At 35.5% G+C, this 19,512-nt stretch overlaps 1 pseudogene; it reads left to right on the top strand.

Moving 5' to 3' along the window:
- Positions 1-526: 526 nt before the first annotated feature.
- LOC148852246 (putative wall-associated receptor kinase-like 16 pseudogene) lies at positions 527-4,061 on the top strand (annotated as a pseudogene).
- The last annotated feature ends 15,451 nt before the right edge of the window (positions 4,062-19,512 follow it).

The raw sequence follows: 19,512 nt of genomic DNA, 5'->3' as shown, positions 1-19,512 counted from the left end.
AGAGAGAGAGAGAGAGTTAAGGAGGAGGCGGGAAAGGGGAATGAGAAAGGAAGGCTCCTTGTGGGGGGTTGATTTGAACTCACATAAGATCAGTATTAAATCCTTTTCAAAATTACATAAAAAATCCTTTTTAAACTGGAAAGAAAACAGAAATATGCTTTAACTATGATTTTCAATACCGGACCAGATTGAACGGTTGGAACGAAAAAACCGGGAACTGGTCACCTGACCTGACTGGCTCTGTTTTCCCCCAAGACCGCTTTTTTCTCTAAAACCGTTGATTTTAGTCAGCAAACCATTGAACCGGCCAGTTAATTGTTTGAACCATTCAAACGATTTTGACCATTTTCCAATTTCTTTAATTTTTAAAATTATTTTTGTCAAAAGGAACCGGCCTCAGACTATTCAAACCGGTAACCGGACCCCTAACCGGTTCGGTTTTAAAAACCAAGGCTTTAACCGTGTTCCTTTACCTTGTCTTGTAACAACTGACAATTGCAACAGTCATTCCAACATCTCCAGAGACAGAGCTAGGTTGTCAAAGTAAATGCGGAAATGTCAGCATCCCGTACCCGTTTGGCCTCGTTGGAGATGATCCAAGCTGTTATAGAGATGAATTCAAGTTGTTGTGCAATACAGCCTCTGACCATCCGCAACTGATGATGTATGGCCCTGATTATGATGAATATGGTGACAAAATTGTGTTGAACATATCACTGCAAGGTGAATTAACTTTCTCCTATTGGGCTGCTGTCGAATGTGATATGGGGGAGAAAACAGACAACTCCCGAACCAAAATTCCAAAGGCATACAGATTATCCAACTCCCGGAACAAACTTACGGCAATTGGTTGTAACACACATGGCGTCATGGCTGATTATTACGACCTAGAGTCGTACGCCGAATGCGTTTCATTTTGTGGCTATGACACAGAGGTGACAAATGTACATTGTAATGGCACCGGATGCTGCCAGAAGGAGATACCTGAGGATCTTGGTTCATTTGATATATCAGTTGACATTTACAAGAATGAATCTACAACAGCCTACACTTGGAATATGAGCAAATGCAGCATGGCCTTTCTGTCTGACAAAGACTGGTTTAACTCAAGTGCTTCTAATATATGGAATTCAAGAAATGAAGTGGACTACCTTGTAAACGTTGGGTTCAGAACTCCAATAGTACTTGACTGGGCAATTCGAAGCAATACTTCTTGCGAGGAAGCACTACAAGTGACCAGCACCGACTATGCTTGCGGGGACAACACCAATTGCATAAACTCCAAAAATGGTCCGGGTTATCTTTGCCAGTGTAAGCAAGGTTTTCAAGGGAATCCTTATCTCCCCAACGGCTGCCAAGGTACGGATTCATTATATTCTTTTTTTATTCGTCAGTATTTATATTTAGATACAGAGACAAGTTACAACCTTAGGATCAATTGTCGGGTGCATAAACTACCACTGGCCTAGCCCAAAAGGAAATCCTTTGCCCTTTGATATAGAGACAAGTTACAACCTTCGCCCTTTGATAAAATTATGTCACACGTCCCACAAATGTACCAAAATTTGATGTAACGTTTAGATTGGCCAAAGCCTAAACCAAGCCAAATTATGTCACACGTCCCAAGACCTAATTTGGTTTTCCCCTAGTTCTTGCTAGCATAAATTTCATTATTACTCCATTTCTTCTAACTTCTGTTAATCTTTAAAGCGTTACTAATAAATCCAAGAATCAATATTAATCTGTGGTTTGAGAAAGCCATTGCAATAATGACTCATTTCTTCTAACTTCTGATATTTTCAGATTTGTTGTAAAATTTACAACACTTAAATATTTGAGCTAATGCTTTGTTTATTATCGTTCTTTTGCCAGATGTAAACGAATGTCATGATCCAAAAGGAAATCCTTGCATAGGAACTTGCATTAATACAATTGGATCATACAATTGCCCATGTCCAAAGGGTACGCATGGTGATGGTAAGAAAGATGGGCAAGGTTGCAAGAAAGCTTTCCCTGTAATTAAGGTCATCCTAGGTAATGCTCTTGTCCTTATGCAATTTTCTGCAGGCATGCAATAGCAAATTTCTCGCTTCTGTAGTTACATTTTGATCTTTGAACACACAACACCACCTCAAGTGCAACTTTTCACATGAAAGAAAACGAGTTCTTATGTTTTACAAGCTGACTACAAACGATAATAAATTTCTGTTTTCTAGATTAGAGGTTTGGGAGTGAATTAGAAATGTTATTACTTCAAAATCTATCTCACATTTAAACAATATTTTAGCTAGCAAAATAGCACCGGTTCTCAGTATTGATCCCACTAATAAATTTTAATTTTCTTATCAAAAAAAATATTGATCCCATTACTTTTTTCAAAATGAATACAATGCTGAACAACGCCTAGCAGAGGAGTGCTTCAGTTAACATGAACAATGGATTTCTCTAATTCATCATATGGGATCTATTATATACTTGGTAATAAAACAAAATTGGTATCCAGCTAATCCCTACTATATACAGACCATAAAACATATGGGTCTGCCTTGCCTGCCTCTTCCCTGAGCTCGGTATTCTTGGAACCTCTTGCAATAATATTTCAGATCCACCCTTTTGTATAAATGTCTGCCAGCCATTTTAATTAGCTTCATAGCTACTTCCAGGAAGTCCCTCAATCATGTATATGTCCGGGATGTTGTAAGGGTTAAACCAAAAATCAGAAAAAATAAATATTACATAGATTCTGTCAGCTCTATGATTAGTTTTTCTTTTCATAAAAAAGGTCATTTTATTAGTCAACTTATGAGATGTTGTTCCTTGAGAAAATTACAACATATATAACAGTGGTTATTCTGTCATTAACTAATGATTGATATATATTCTATGCAGGTATAAGCTTTGGCATCTTCTTGTTACTCATCTGTATTTCTTGGCTGTACTTGATCATAAGGAAAAGAAAGCTCATGAGATTGAAAGAGAAATACTTTGAGCAAAATGGTGGCTTCCTTTTACAACAACAATTATCTAATGGAGGTTCAAATCTCTTAAAAATCTTCTCAACCGAAGAGTTAAAGTTGGCAACCAATAATTATAATGAAGAGTGCGTCATAGGCCAAGGTGGACAAGGTACGGTTTACAAAGGCATTTTACCTAATCATCAAGCTGTTGCCATTAAAATGTCTAGAATAATGGATGCTAGTCAAATGGAGCAATTCATAAATGAGGTTGTCATTTTAACTCAAATTAATCACCGCAACGTGGTAAAACTCTTGGGGTGTTGTTTAGAGACTGAAGTACCTTTGTTGGTTTATGAATATATCTCCAATGGAACCCTTTTTCACCATATTCATCAAAACAATGGCATTTTGCTTTCGTGGGAAGATCGATTGAGGATTGCAACAGAAACAGCTAGCGCATTTGCCTATCTTCACTCCAAAGTCTCTATACCAATTATTCATAGGGACATCAAATCCACAAATATATTATTAGATGAAAAATATATTGCAAAAATTTCTGATTTTGGAGTTTCCAAGTTACTTCCTACGGATCAATCTCAAATAACCACATTGGTTCAAGGGACATTGGGATATTTGGACCCAGAATATTTCCACACAAGTCAATTGACAGAGAAAAGTGATGTTTATAGCTTTGGAGTGGTTCTTGTAGAGCTCTTAACAGGTAAAAAACCTCTTTCTTTTGAAAGACCACAAGAACAAAGAAACTTGGCTACATATTTCATTTCATCAATGAATGAAAATCGTCTTTTTGAACTAATTGAAGATCGATTTGTGGATGAGAAAAATGTTGACGAACTTTGTGTGGTTGCTAAGGTTGCAAAAAGATGCCTCAGTCTAAAAGGTGAAGAAAGGCCCACAATGGAAGAAGTTGCAATGGAGCTACAAAACTTGAAAAGGATGAGAAAACAACCATGGGTTCAACCGAAAGAAGAAGAGAGTGTGAGCTTATTATCTGAACCTTCACAATTCTATCATGTTGGTGATACATCTGAGCAGTCTTCTTTGCAAAGAGATACGATATTGTTCATGAATTTCCCTCGTTGAGCAATAATGTAGGACATCCCTTAGGTCTAATGTTCTTTTCCTATCATTATAGCAATATTGAAATAAGGATTTGATCATCTCCATTAAACTATTTATATATTTTATTAGTAGATTTCCATCATCTTAGGTATGAGATCCAGTGAATGTAAAAAAGCACATTGAAAATAATGCTTTACTTTCTTCTATGAAAAATAAGATTTCATTTCATGTTGTACCAACTATAAAATCTTAGGAAGCTGATTACAAGAGAATTCTTTCATGTTTGAGTATCTAGAAGCAAACACTTTTTGCAAGAAAATGCAGTAAAGCTTACTTTTGTATCTAATCCACTCTCTAATGAAAAAATGATCCATTGTTTGGTACAATATGGTTAAATTATAAGTTGACAAGTATGAGAACATGGATTCAACCAGCCATACTTTGCATGACACAAAATAAGATGTTTCCCTTTCCTTCTATTATTGGTTTTCGTTTTCTCTTTCATTTGTTTCTCATCAATGTTGGATGTGAGGGGATAATGTTAGAGAACAAAAACATATTGGGGACCATGTCTAACTGCGAAGTTGTTAAAAATGAGTTGGTTTTAGCTTTTAAGCTATTTTCTTAAAACTAAAGTTATTATATGGTTAACGGTTTGGGCCGGTAGACGGATTTAGGTGAATCCATTTAACTTTATTTAAATAGGCCATTAATGAATTGACGAATTAGATAGGTTATATTGAAACTCAACCCAAACCCTAACCCACCCAATTGCCACCCCTACGTTAATCACCATAGGAGAGGAGGATTAGGTAATGGTGCTGAGCTACCAGAATTAGAGGCGGTTGATCAAGTGTCAAAAACTGGGGGTTTATTTTTAACAAAGTCGAGCAGGAAGCCATGCATTCGTCAAGCACAACCCAAAAGCAAAAGGGTTCAAGTTGCTAGGCGTGTTAGTTTTTGTTAGCTAGCTAGGGTGATGGTAAGGTGTCGATGAATGGTTGTATGGATGGAGTTGTTGTTGTTGAGGGGCGGGATCTGTTATTTGGGTAGTTCGCTTGTGTTTTGAGTGCTTTTTGGACCCGGTGAGATCAGTACTTCTGTACCTTGGGCTGATGTATCTTGTATACTGTACATCTATTCTTTTTTGTTTTGGTAAAATTTTATTTTACCTTAAAAAATATAATAAATATTATTTACATTATAGTTCAATTAAACTCTTAATTTGGATCTAAATTTATAAAGAGGTATGTTAAACTTTGAGATTTGAGATCTATTTTTAGAATTCAAAAATGTGTTCAGATGTTCAAATGGAGAACCAAAGTAACCTTCGAAAACCAAAAACACCAAGTTCAAATGTGATCAACTCAGTGAACTGAACCCAATCTTAATTATCACTGTTTTACGAAAAGAATGTAAAAACACCATGTAGCCAACTTATGCCGAAACCTATACCATTGTTTTCTCTTTAAAACTTTCCACTTAAAATAATATAATTCTAGCAAGGACCTGTGGGTTTCATGGGATTTGTCAAGGGAAAGTGTAACAACAAGCATCAATAACCATTACAAGGAAGGAATGCAATATTGTTTAAAATAATTCATCTTTATTTTACTAATTTGTTACAAAAATAGTTTAGTAATTTGTGTTAATTATATTAATAATTTTTAACAAAAATAGTTAGCTACTACTAATTATTTAATAAAATAATTAATTTTTCATATTATCTGTTCATGTTTTATTTTATTTACTATACTATATTAATGATTAAATTTTACAATTTTTTGTAAATGTTAGTTAAATATTAGTAAATATATAAAATTTGGTTGTAGTCATAATTAAATTAATCTATATATTACCATTTTTAGTCATAATTAAATTAATCCAAACCTGAGCTCAAGTTTTAAGACTTTGGGTTGGGCTTTGGTTGATCCTCGACTTGACCCTTCCCCTAACTTGCACTCCTAAGAGCAATGTGACATTTGTAATTAGACTGAACCAAACCAAGTACAATCCAAGCATGCATTATTTTTGGGTTTTCTTACTACTTAGATAAAAATTATTAAGATTGAAGCTGAATGGCTATGGGGATGGGCTACCCACATTGTATAGCCTAATGAACCAAAAAAACATAAAAGATCTCAGGCCAAATCATTATAGTGTATTAATAGTTTTTAAGGTTTCCTAGCCCAGCCTAGCCCACACCCCCAAGCATAATAATGTTTGTTTAGGCTTGGGATAGGTACTAGATTGCCTATGTTAACTAAGCTATGATTCTTTTACAAATTAAAATTTCTACGTAATTTTAATTTATTATAAAAAATATATAAAATTTCTGATCTACATATTTATATGAAACTTGTTATCTAAATATATATGTATATAACTAAGGTTCAAAATATTGATACATATCAGGCTACATCGACTGATACGTATCGTATCGAGGTTGGGTCGATAAGTGGTTCAGAAGATAGATTGCCCTTAAACCAGCCCCTATGAACCATATTTGAAAAAAAAATAACAAAAAAAAGAGTACCGATACAGTGTATACACACAATCGACATATCACCCTGTATCAATATTTTGAACCTCATATATAACTTCCAGGTTGAGCTTAGGGGTTGCTTAGCTTGGACCTACCTAGTAGGACCATTAATAGACTCTAAATCTGAAAATCCTGGATTTGGATGTTAGAACTAGTATGTAATTAATAATTGGATCAAATGTGGATTTAACATCATTCAGTCTGCCTAAAATCCAAGTTCAATAAAAATTATTATTTTATGTATATATGTAGTATAATTATGTATACATAAAGATATTATGTACAATTATATAAATTTATAATTGATAAATTTAATATTTTATATTTATATACATTTATTATACATATACACTTTAAAATAATTAACATTTTAAAACTTTTTTTTGTCATTTTAAACACAATAAAATGGTTGTAGATTAAATTTGCATTTGATCCCAAATGTAACATAATAATTAGATGTAGATGTGGAGATGGAGATTTCATAATTGAATGTGGATGTGGGTCCACTAGGATCCGATCTAAATTTGATCAATTTAAAGCACTACTACCTACAATATTTGTGGGCTAGGTAGAAATATATGCTAGACCTAGCTCAGAAGAAAATAATTGCTTGAGCATAAAAATTTATAGGTCTAGCTAGGTTAGGCTAATTTATATTTCTAATCGTGCCATTATTAGATTTATTTTTTAATTAAATTTTAAAATTTTTATTTGGAATGCAAATGGTATGTTTTATTTCTTTTAATAAATTTTATAGTTATTATTTTATTATTACTATTATTATTATTATTATTATTATTATTATTATTATTATTATTATTATTATTATTATTATTATTGTTATTATTACTTATCCTATTATTTTTACTTTTCCCCTTTTCTTTTTTCATTTTAACAAAATTATACATTTAGCTTCAAAAAATTATTTTTAATTGTCTTATTAATATTAATTATTTTAAATATAATTCAGTGCACTTGAATTCTTAATTTGTGAACTACTGATTTTTATTAATTTCTTAATTTTTAATAGTTCCTAGATAAAAGCTTAGTAAAATTTAATATTTTAATAATTTTAGTATGTTTTATTAAATTTAGTTTTTAGGCTTAAATTATAATTTTATGACAATTAACCAATTAAATGAAATTTGAATATAAAACAAATAAATGAGATTTGTATGAGAGTAGAATTTGTGGACGTGATGTGGACCTGACCTGAGTTGGATTGAAATAATCACCCCTGAGCAAATTTCTTTTGATTTATTAGATTAATGAGGATAGGTGAGAAAATAAAATATAAAAGGCGTATCGGCTTGTATCGATTTTTTTTTTGTTTTTTTTTTCGAATCTATTTCAAAGGGGCCGGTATAAGGCTAGTCTACCCCCTAAAAGACTCGTCGACCCGAAACACCCCCTATATGGGAGAATCCAAAAGGCCTCGTTACAATATGTATCGGTGGTACGACCTGATACGTATCGATATTTTGAACCTTGCTCTTAACTACATCAAAAGTTTTGTTTTAATAATGGGTTTAGGTGTTTTTAGGAGCGAGCTGCAAGAGTTCAAGTATTCAATGATTGTCTCAAATATTTCAATCTTAGAGGAGGGCACTTGGGAGTGCGAAGTTTTCCTTAAGTGTTGTTTGATCAATGTGGTTTGCAATTCAGTGCAAAAGTGGATGAGGTTAAATGTTGGTCTGCCCTCTGTTGGCATCTCAACTTGAAGCCAAAAGTCAAAAATATGTTATTTTCCCTATTTCAGATTTAACGTTAACGTGGAAGCAGACTCCAAATGCCCAAATTCCATTAAGTGGACATTTTGAGTTACCCCCCCCCCCATATCTCTTTCGCTCTCCATCTCTCTTTGTAGTTAACCAAACATAGGATCCCATTCTCAGCTCTCCCTTTCTCTAAGTCTCAACTACATCCCCCTCCATCATATTCGGAAGGTGGTTTTTAAATGTTGAATCTCAACTAGCCATCTACCACTAGACTCAATATATTGAATTTATACATGGGAGAAGAGGCTCAATTGAAATATATCTTTGATTAAATCAGTATAAGTTGGGCACGAGTTTTAGTACAAAACCTACACAGATATAGTATTGACATTTTTTCCACTGTTTCACCTAAGTTGAGAATTTGATATGTTTGAACTTAAAAACTCTAGGGCTTGTAATGGTGGGGAACGAATATAATTCCACCCTCAGGGCATGGGTTTCCAACAACACCACAACAGCAGCAACAGTAGCAACAACAATGTCATCTCTCAAAGAATGGGACCCATGACTCGATCTCACTCCACCAAGCCAAAAACCCATCACATGATTGACTTCTAACTCAACTTCCCAAGACCGGAGAGCCCAAACAGCCCTATTTTGATTTATTGACCTCCTATTTGGGAATTCCAATACTATATATCAAATTATTGGGATATGGAGGAGAGTGGAGTTGTTAGAACTTGGGATGTGAGAGAGAGTAAACTAGGTAAGATAGAGTTGTAGCAAATGGCAAAGGCTCAAGATGTTGAAAAAATGGGAACTTGTAATGGTTTGTCCTCAAATGTAGAAGCTTAAGTCCTATTTAAATTGGAGCCAAGTCAATGGAGCGGAAGCCAACTGACATTCTATATAGTTTCTTTACATTTTCTAGAGGCTTAGAGATTTAATTTCTAGTCATACCTGATAATTAGTTCTAGAAGTTTGAATTTCTGGAAAACTTCTAGAAAGTGGATTATTTTTTTAATACTCCTCCTTAATACACTTTCTTGTAACTCCTAATTTCTCTTGTAACAACTCAAACTTTGAACAAAGTAATGCCTTTGTGAAAATTTCTACTAATTATTCTTCAAAGTTGCAGTGCTTGAGCTCAATTTCTCCTTTGCTAGTTGTCTCTCGTAAAAAGTGGTACTTGATTGCAATGTGTTTCGTTCTGCTATGGTATACTGATTTTTTGCCATTGCTATAGCAAACTTGTTGTCACAATAGATCATTGTCGATTCCTTTTGCCTTTCACCTATGTCTTCGAGTATTCTTCCTAGCCATATAGCTTGACTTGTTGCTACCGATGCTATGTATTCAGCTTCTTCGGATGATTGTGCTAATGTGTCTTGCTTCTTTGATACCCAAGAGAATATTCTAGAACCTTGTGAGAAGGCATAGCCTGAGGTACTCTTCATTTGGATTTGTACCAAATGAAGTATTCTTTTATGCCCTCCAAGTATCTTAGTATCCTTTTTGCTGCTTCATAGTGAGCTTGACTTGGGCTTTGCATAAACCTTGAGAGTAGACTTGTTGCATACATAATGCCTGGCCATGTAGTTGTGAGGAGTAAACTCCCAATAAGACTTCTGTAGATTGAGGCATCAACCTTCTTTGAACTATCTTCTTTCTTGAACCTCTCGTTTGTAATGAGTGGTGTAGCGACCATCTTGCATCCTTGCATCTTGAACTTCTTCAGTAGGTTTTTGATATATTTCTTTTGTGATATAAAGATACCTTCTTGATTGATCTCAATGCCAAGAAAGTAGTGCATTATTCCGAGATCACTCATCTCAAATGTCTTCATCATATCTTTTTTGAACACCTTGATCATTGTCTTATCGTTTCATGTATAGATGAGATCATCTATGTATAGAGAAATAATGAGAGTGTTATATTTACCTTGGGTCTTGATGTATAGAGTAGGCTTACTTTGACTCCTAATCCTTGATTGATGAAGTAACTATCAATTTAATTGTTCTATGCTCGTTGTGCTTGCTTTAGGCCATAGAGAGCTTTCTTCAATCTTAGTACCTTGTCTTCTCGTCCGTTTACTATAAGCCCTTGAGGTTGCTCTACATATATTTCTTCCTAGAGCACTTCATTAAGAAACACTGACTTAACATCAATTTGATAGATCTTCCACTTCTTCTGTGATGCTAATGCTACTAGTGTTCTTATAGTGTCTAAGTGTGCCATCGAGCAAAGGTTTCATTGTAATCTGTCCCAAGCAATTGTACGTAGCTTTTAGTGACTAGTCTCGCTTTGTGTTTTTGTATTAAGCCATTAGGGTTTAGCTAAGACCCACTTAACTTCAATCACTTCTTTGTCTTGAGGACGACCCACTAATTCCCATGTCTTATTTTTCTCAATCATATTGATTTCTTCCTTTATCGCCTTTACCCATACTTCTTGTTTTGTTGCTGCTTCAAAACTTTCAAGCTCCATAGTTACAAAGTTGCATGTCAAATATATCTCACTAAGTGAAAGGAGGGAGAGATCCATCGTATGGACGCCAAGAATGCAGCGGAACAGGGTGGGCAAATTTCAAATATTTTCTCTCCTCCCTTCCAACTGGGAATCATATTCCCTGATTTTATAATACAATATTCAAGGATCTAATCGAACCAAAGCCGAACCAGATCTAAACCAAAGAGAAAGGGAAGGGTTATACCTGATATGGAGAGTTGGTATCTCCCAACGTCGGTGTTCACGCCCAAAGAATACTCCCAAAATCTGCTCCCACTGAAGATGATGCAGTGATACTGGAATAGAACCAGTAGTGTTCGTCCTATGAACCAAATTCTTCAAAAGAATTCGATGGAAGCGAAGAGCACCGTACACAATCAGCCTTTCAGCAAAGAATGATATCAAGAACACCTTCTTGATCTTTCTCTCACAAAGAGATCGAACCAGGCAGTGAATGGCGACAGCTGGAGGAGAACTCTAGAGATGAAGTTGGCGTATTTGCTTTTCTTCTCTCTAGGATTTCTAAGATCCTATCTCAAATTGCAGGAGGATTTTTCCGCTAAACCCTTGGTTCGAATTCTTGTAATTCAATAATAGGGTTTCTCCTCTTTCTTAGTGATTAAGAAACCTCCTAATCCTATTAGGAGTTATCCCAATCCAAATCTGTATTTGGATAGGTAATTATCTTAATCCTATCTACAGATTAGGTCAACCCACTCTTGATCTCATCAGGAGGTTACCAGATTCAAATCTTTATTTGAATTTGGTCTCCAAGAATGGATAGGGTCAAGACCCAATCCTTTGGCTTGCCCTAATCTCAAATCCGCCCCTTTAAGTGGGTAATTAAATCAGCCAGTTTGATATGGGCTTTAGGCCCAATATGTATTAAGTGCTCAAAAGGCTTCCAAACTGCTGCCCAGTTGGGCTTCTTTGTATGGCATGGGACCCAAGCATTGATCTATACATCAACCACATGGGTTCGGCCCAACATTTGTTACAAGGCCTAACGAATTCACTAAAGAGCCCAGTGAACCCCCTGAGCCCATCACATGGACTCTATGGGCCCAACACTTACACTAAGTGGTCCCTAGGTTAAGCCATCTTATAAAAACCCAGGGACTGTGGGCAGATGCAAGATTAACCCATCAGGTATAACCATAAATGGCCTTACGCTTAACCTCTCAACCCATAATGATCAAACACTGCCCGACAAGAGAGGACCTCTCCCTTGGCTGCAAGGAAGAGTGTTACACTCTCTGCTCATATGGATCCCGGGAATTAAAACCATTTGCAAACATTTTGAAACCGTATATATCTATATATCTTATATATAAATTTTGCAAAATAAAATCCAACGATTGAAATCAACTACCGGCAGTTTGGCTTCCATCAGAGAGAGTGCATCCCTGATCATTACCATTGTCCGGCAAATGGGTTGATCATGTCACTATGATCACCCACTCAAATGAATTCTTAGACTGTCCCAACATACCCAGGTTTTGACCCCCGCTAAGGATCTCACTGATTGACATATTAAAGACAACCCAATCCGATACCTAGTGCAGTATCATAATCGAGTCTAGGGGTCAGGTGTAACTTTTCAGTTTTGCCAATCAATCACCAAGGTCCAGGGCAATACTGGAAATCTGGTCTGGTTCAAAAATTCAAATAATCCTACACTGCATGTGCTTTGGGTCTCACCTTGGCAGTTGAGACAGGCCACCCCAACACTTGGTAGCACACCAGTGTCAACCTTGGTAGGATAAATCTCCCCAGACTTATCCAACGGCTGTGAACATTCTAAACTAACATGAGTCTCATTAAGTGTCCAGTTTAAGGGTCTTACACAGAAACATACCATACAACATGAATCAAACATGTAGTTTATTCATTTACACTAAATGTCAAAAGTACATCAAAACTGATAGGAGCTAAGGGCATACAAAACTGTCTAACACTAAGTGGCCTCATCCTTCTTGGTGGCAATTCTAGAGATAACTCTTCTTGTTCTTCTTCTATTGTGGCTGGTGATGGAGTTGATAGTGATATTGTAGATTCAGGACTTTTTTATCCTTCTTCTCATTCATTAATAAAAGGCCTTACTTTTTGTACTTTTGGTACCATGATGTTATGTATCTCTACTTTTTCTTCTTTCCAGTTCCATGTAGCATTCTCATCAAACTCTACATCTCGAATCTCGACTAAAAATTAGCTTCTTGCTCTTTAGGCTATAAATTCTATAGTCTTTTGATTGCATATTATATCCCAGGAGTATTCCCTTTTTTGTCTTATCTTCTAGCTTGTTTCTTTTTCCTACTGGAATGTGAACATAGCAAATGCATAAAAAAACTCTCAAGTGTTGTGTCGACGGCTTGCTTCTGCTCCAAGCTTATATAGGAGTCTTGTTTTCTATTGCTCTTTTCGGACATTTATTAAGTAGATAAACTGCAATATATATTGCTTTTGCCCAAAAAATCTTATGTTTTGGAGCGTAGGCGATGGTCAACTAATACTCCAAGACTTCATCTTTGCAAAACTTGTCAAATTCATAAGAAGTATATTCTTTTCCTCTATCACTTTTGATCACCTTTATGCTTTGGCCACTTTGTTTTTCAACAAAATTCTTGAACCTTTTAAAAATATTAAAGACTCTTGACCTTTCATACATAAAATAAACCCATGTCATTCTTGTATAATCATTGTTAGCACCTGATTTTTACTCAGTTCATCATCTGAACCTTTAATTCACCCCAAACACCCTATCAAACCCTTTGGACCTCTCTGAAACACCTAAAACCTAAGAAACCCGAGTTCCACCCAAAAAAACCTTAAATCCTCCATCAAACTTGTTTGATACCTATCCGATGGCCCCGATTGACCCCCACTTATACCTCAACCATTAGATTAGACATAAGCATCAGACCTAAGACCTCCTAAAATACCTACATATAAAATTTCAACTCAAGATTCCTCCATTTACCCCTTCATCAAGCGAAGATTCCATTTTAGCCAATCTCATTAACCTAAACACTCATAACCCAAATCCCCTTGATCTTGATACATATGAACTGATCAAATCACACCATTAAACTTTGAACACATCAAAACACCTACCCATAAAGTTTCAAAGCTAGATTCCCCCATTTGTCTGCCCATTAAACAAAGATTTCGTTCTAAAATATCTCATTAACCTAAATTCCTACGATCTTGACCCCCAAGACTAATCAGACATCACCATTAGATTCCAAACACTCCAAAACATCACTTTGCCAATTTTCCCCAAAATACCCCTCATTTACCTTTTGCCATACCAAGATTCTGTTTCAAGGCTCTAAATCAACCAAATCTCAAGTCCTTTTGATCGTAACGCATTTGACCGATCCAAAAACCTATATGGCCCAATCCAAAAACCTCACCCTACCAATTTTCACCAAAAACACCTCCAATTTACCTATCCATTGGAAAAGATTCCATTTCCATCAATCTCGCTAGTTTACTAGCAAAAAAACCTCTTTTTGGTCGAACCAATCTCAATCCTCCACTTTTCTTTAAACCAGAGCCACCCATCATTGCACCAAACCCCAGTTTAACCCATTAATCCCTCTTTGACTTGCGTACCCAAAACCACCAATTTCACCCTAGCTTTTCAAAAATTCATGAAGTTGTCCCTGGACACTCTTTAAAAAGAGGTGTTGGACGTTTCCTTTTTGGCAGAAAAACAAGGTGGAGAATTGAGGGGGAGGGCTCTGAAGGAGTAAGAAGCTGTTCATCCCCTACTTCACTCATCACAATGGTATCAAGTCTTCATCATCAGTTTTTCGTCGTTAGCACTAATTTCTCAAACATAGTGTGACGCTGGAATAAGCTAGTCATTGCCAGTAGCACCAGCTGATTTCAGGCCAAAATACTCGTTATGTCGAAGTAATTTCCTCTGGTAATCCCTTACTCTTCTCTTAGTTTTAACCCACCCGCCCTTGCTCAGACGCAATATTCGATGGCAGATTAGAGACGGCAATGAACCGTGTTGAGTTGTCTCTGTAAAAAGAAAGATGGGAGTGTTTTTTTTGTAGCACCCTTTTCATCATTTGCATTCAGTTTAATCTTGTTGTCGTGCTCCGTTCTTGGTTTTATTTTATTTTATTTTTTACTTTTACTTCAAAGGTGTTCGTTTCTTCTTTCTTCTTATTACTATTTTCATTTTTCTGTTACTGAGACTTTCGATGTGAGTTGGTAATGTACTGAATCCTTCGTCTATATTGGTGATGGGTATAACCATCGAACCAACTTCTATAACAGATAAAATGCAACTAAAGCTTATGCCTTTAGGTTCATATTTTCTTCTCCCAATTGTTGATTTTTGATGTTTAGTCATTTCTTCACTCAGCAGATTGATTTACAATTCTCTAGCTGTAATTTCTGATTGTTCCTCAATGAGTTTCTCTTGTTTTATTCTACTTACACAGAAGTTAATCAAGTAAGGTAATCCGTAGAAGTCTGTTTCATATATCATTACCAGTGTTTAACTAATTGATTTTGTTTCACTTACTCCATTCCTATCATTATCGTAGTGATATGCCTCTATGTTTCTTTTTTTATATGGCTCTCTTGTTTCCTTGTTTCAGTCTACCTATGTTTTATGATGAATGACCAGAGTCGGGGAAGTCATCGGAACCAATGACGGAGCTCTGTTGAATTGATTCGTCAGTCTGGAAGTCTACCCAGATCTGTTTTATTTTGTCTAACAATTGGCCCAATCGTGTGTGTTTAATTTCCTCCTGACAAAAGATTTCAGGCACACTAGTGGTCGTGTTTGAGCTTAATTTCCTCCTGACAAAAGATTTCAGATACACCGACTATAACCACCCAGATCATTCTTGTAAAAGAGTAAGAATAAAAAAAAATAAAAAAGAGGAACCGGGATGACAATGGGAGATAGGTAACAACGTAGAAATGATCTTTCCCTATATAGGAGAGGATATGTTACTGAAAGAGGAACGAAGTAAAAAAAATGATAATACAAATTAAAAGATTAAAAAAATTAGGTAATAGAAAAATAAAAAAATAAAGATAAAAATGGTTTTCATAAAAATATATACAAATGATAAAATTAAATAAAAAGGGGAGATAAATTAAAATAAAATAATTTAGTTAGTTTTTTTTTCTTGTGGTGGCTTGCTCATGTTTTCGCTCAGCATTATTGATTATTAATTGCTCTTAATTAGTTATTGAATTACTTGCTTTAATTTGGCTTGTTTGGAATCCCATGTGAGCCCCACCTATTGGGCCCGGGAGAGGGGTGTCTAATCTCTTCCCTCTCCTATCCGAGTTTTACCCAGTTTGGTTAGCCGATGCCTCGGGCTTTGAAGTCACTAATAAATTAAAAGTGCTTTCCAATGTAAATCCTGGAGGTTGCATCACCTCTTTTTCATTTACTTGATGGGTGGCGATTCAGTTTCCAGCCCAACTCACAAGTGAGCCAATTTTCTGACGTTTACAATCATCAATGAAGAGAATGAAGTACCTGATTTGTTCGAAGGATGTCGTTATCAATAGTCCACAGACATTTGTATGTACAAGCTATAGGATTGCCTTGGCTCTCCATGCAGTGCATGATGGAAACAATTTTCAATTTTGTTTACCAAGCAAGCATCCTTCACATATGTCGTTCATCACTTGAATGGATAGAATATTCCCCATCATGTTTTTTTGATGAAGTACTTTTAGCAACCACCAAATTTTTATTTTTGTTGTTGTATATCATGCATGAATCGCCTTTGAAGAGCAAAGACTATCTTTTATCCACCATTTGCCCAACACTTAATAGATTTGTCTTCAATCTTGGGACTAATAACACACATTTTGTATGAATTGTATCCCATTCCTTGTCTTAACAATGATAGGTCATTTACCTTCGACCTCCAATAATTCTCCATTGCTAGGCGTGACTTGTGACTTAACTGACTTTCCTATATCTTTAAAGATCTTCTCATTACCTGTCAATTGTCATGTAATTACTGTAGCCGCTATCCAAAAACCAAGTATCATCCTTCAATTCTGAAGCAGCATGACAAGCGTAGAATAGATAATTATTTTTATCCTTCTCTTCAGAGTTATTAACTTGTTGTCTTTCCTTAAGACAACAATCCTTTTCTACATACCCAATTTCTTTACAATTTTGACATTGTGGTTTTCCCTGAAACCAATAATCTTTTTCAAGATGACTAGTTTTCTTGCAAATATGGCATGGCAAATATTTTCCTTTTTTTATCTATCCTAATATCTCCTCAATTTTTCTCGTTTCTACAACTTTCATCTTTTTCAGAATTTTCTCTAAATTTTCTTTCACCTATTTTGGATTTATGAGACCTTATATTGAGCTTGGGTTGATAGGTGTTCTCTATAGAGCTTTCATTACGCCTACTTACTCTTTTTCCGTAAGCTTCTAAAGAGCCTACCAATTTTGTCACTAAGAGAGTGGTGATATCTTTTGTCACCTCAATAGTGGTTATTATTGGATTATATTTTTCTACCACACTAATTAATATTTTTTCATCCACCATTTTCTTAATTGATTGACAATTTCTCTTAATCTAGAATAATAATTTTTAATGGTCTAAAAGTCCTTCATTTTCATACTCTCCAAATCCCTTTTAAGAGTTTGAAGTTTAATAATAGGTATCTTGGCATTGCCTTGAAATTCCTCCTTCAAGGTATCCTATGCACCTTTGGCACTTGTAGCACCACTGGTTCTTGAAAAAATCGGTTACATTACAAGAAATTTCATATAAGTCGGTGGCTTGTATTCGGCGGTCGTGTGCCATGCCAACAAATCCCAACAACATCAGTGAACAAATTTGCCCGCTCACGTTTTGAGTAGGGGCCGACGGTCAAATTTTAAGAGGCCATATAACGTAACCGCATGATGAGTCCCGGCAGTTATTATTTTGAAAAAAATAAAGAAAATAATAACCAATTGACCAGTGAAACAGGGGTCCCGCCAAAACAGCTATGTCGCGCCAAAGGAGGGATTCGTTAAACGTAATGACGAATATCTCTCACTTTAAATCATCATTTCCGTGAATCTCGATGCCATATCTTTGTTCCTCCATTTAACTTATCATTTGAGAACTGTGAGAAGCCATTCATAGAGTTCGATTTCAAGAGAACTGTGGATGTGAGAGTGGAGATTTCAAGAGAACTGTGGATCGGTTGTGAATATATGCTCAGAGAGAAGGATTTGAACCCACGAACTTGTGTATAAAGATTTGAAGATTTGAAACTAGAGGGTTTGAGTTTTGAAGATTTGGTACTCCATTTCTGCTTGTGCGAATGATATTCATCTTCTCTCCTTTCTAATTGTATATTTTTTTCTTATGAGATATCTTTATTTATATATCTTCACCTCTCTTTCCCCTCATATGCAGGGATTTCATCCATCGGCCTCTAGTTGGTACCCCAATCTTTTGTGAAGCCCTAAATGCAAGAGACATATTGGATTGTTGAAGCATAAACACGGCAGTAGGTCAAGCCAAATTCAAACGTAGGTATGTCAAAGCATAAAGAAAACATTTGTGGAATAAATCTATCAACCTTCAGCCTCAATAAGCAGGGCAATAGAGTTTTGTAGAGAGTCAGTCCAGATGAGGCAATCAGAGTAATAAGCACCTCACCCAAAAATAGAGCACACAACCTAACTCTCTCATCCTAACCCAATACAAGGTTTAAAAATTAGAAAAGAAAACCAATCATAAACCAACAAGACCATTGACCTACGCAAATAAACGGAATACCAAAGTATTCTTTAAGCATGTAGCAACATTGCCATGCTTGGAAACTCATTGATGGTATTATAATCATAGAAGTTTTCTTCATTTATACCCTTATTAGCAATGAAGTTGGTACACTTGTTGCCTTGTTTTAATGTTTAAGAAAAGGAAAGGCTCATGCCAACACTTGTTTTCTTTATTTTTTGAAAGATATATTGCTAGATGCCAACTTGCCAAGGGTGTGGGTATTTTCTCATTGAATATATCAAACAAACATCGGTTATCATTTTAAACCACTATTTCCAAAATGTTGTGAGATAAGAAAATCTGAAGGCCATCAAAGCATTAAATTTAGTACAAATAGAGGTTCCCTCACTATAAAAATTATGGAAAGTAAGATTCTTATAAAGTAAAATAGTCGCATGATTTTTGCACATTAATGCTTTGGTTGCACCCTAACCACAAGAATTGTTATTCTTTCAAATGATATGTATGCTGAATGGTATATAAAACTAGTGATATATCAAAAACTTAGATCTTTATTTTATAAAATTCTTATCATCTTGGCATTGCCTAGGAGCCCACCTAGGCAACTAGGTACCCCACTGTCACCCAGAATCACCTGATGCGTTGACAAGTATGATCAGCAGTTGACTTTAAAACAATTGAGCACATCAAGAGGGGGTTCATGTCTACAACCCTAGTTGTAGTGATCAAATAAAAAAGACCAGATGATTTGGTCTTTTGAATTTAAAACTATAGGAATTGTGTGTATATTTTATGGTCAGTCACAATAAAATGCTTCAACCAAGGCTGCAGAAAATGCATTTGGACCTGCTGGTTATTTATTAGTAGCTGACCATACTTACATGCTTGCTTGATGAATGTGCATTCAATTGCAAATCCAGCACTTGATCCCACTTAGAGATAATCAG

Source organism: Nelumbo lutea, chromosome 5 (assembly GCF_056320005.1).
Source record: "Nelumbo lutea isolate HS-2025 chromosome 5, American lotus-T2T, whole genome shotgun sequence".
Taxonomy (NCBI): domain Eukaryota; kingdom Viridiplantae; phylum Streptophyta; class Magnoliopsida; order Proteales; family Nelumbonaceae; genus Nelumbo; species Nelumbo lutea.
This window is presented reverse-complemented; position numbering and strand designations above follow the sequence as displayed.